The following is a 1,287-nucleotide window of genomic DNA, read 5'->3' as shown; positions in this document are numbered from 1 at the left end:
GTTGAATGGTCTGCTGTTGCCTTCTTGAAATTAAAAAAAAAACTTTTTCTTGATGTTTATTCATTTTTGAAAGACAGTGCATGCAAGCAGGGGAGGGGCAGAGAGAGAGAGGGAGATGCAGAATCCAAAGCAGGCTCCAGGCTCTGAGCTGCCATCACAGAGCCCGATGTGGGGCTCGAACCCACGAACCGTGAGAGCATGACCTGAGCTGAAGTTGGATGCTTAACTGACTGAGCCACCCAGGTATCCCTTGAAATTTTTTTAAAAATAAGCTCTAGGCCCAAGGTGGGGCTCACACTCAGGATTCTGAGATCAAGAGTCACATGTTCTATCTACTGAGTCAGGCAGGTGCCCCACCTTCTTGAAGTTTTTAATAATTTTTGAACAAAAGGCCCCACATTTCCATTTTGCACTGGGCCCTACAAATTATGTTGCCAGTCCTGGCCACCGGGAAGAAAGTGCTGAAAGGGTTGGTGCGGGGGCAAGACTGACTAATATTCTTCTCCTGATTGCCTCTTCCAAAAGCCGGAGTATGTTTGCCTTCCTCTCCCCTCCCTACCCAATGCTTCTAGACTATCCAACAGGCCAAGGTCCTGTACAAAACTCTTTCTCTGAGTCTCAGCCTTGCCTATAACCCTTCTTCTTCGATACTCATCAAGTGGGAGAGGGGAAGGGTCCTTAGGGCTAGTGCTGGGCTGGGCAGGGAGGACATGAGGACAGGGCCCAGTGTGATTTCTGTGCCTGGCCCAGAAGGTACTCTGGGATGTGGGCTGGTCCTGAATGGTTGGTGGTTAGTTGAAAAACCGAGGCCTAGCAATGGTAGTGATCTGCCTCATGTTTGCCACAGCTGAGCCCCTGGGGTTACTCAAGGGCTAAGGCAGGTTAGGGAGGCCAAACCCTGTATTCTAATTATTATCAGTGTTAGAGTGAGTGCTGTCTATACTATGCCAGGGCTGACTGGAGTCGGTGTCCCAGACAAATGGGTCTCTACCCTTGTGGAGACCAGGACCAGGAGAAAGCTATGGGTCAGAGTCAGGTTGGGTGGGTGAAGCCAAATTCTAACAGGTGGAGGTACCACAATGCCTTTCAAGGGGCCCATGGAGGAACTTCTAACACTGTTGAACCCATGGCTGGACCCTGGGCAATTTCTAGTCCTAGGGATCAGGCAGAGACAAGACCTAGATTGCTGGTCTTGGTTCCTCTGCTTCTGACCACCTCTATGCTGTTGGGCAGTCACTGTCCCCTCCTAGTCTCAGCTTCCCTTTTGTACTTTGGGGGTAAAAACTC

The sequence above is a fragment of the Suricata suricatta genome, chromosome 8 (assembly GCF_006229205.1).
Source record: "Suricata suricatta isolate VVHF042 chromosome 8, meerkat_22Aug2017_6uvM2_HiC, whole genome shotgun sequence".
In the NCBI taxonomy this organism is placed as follows: Eukaryota; Metazoa; Chordata; class Mammalia; order Carnivora; family Herpestidae; genus Suricata; species Suricata suricatta.
This window is presented reverse-complemented; position numbering follows the sequence as displayed.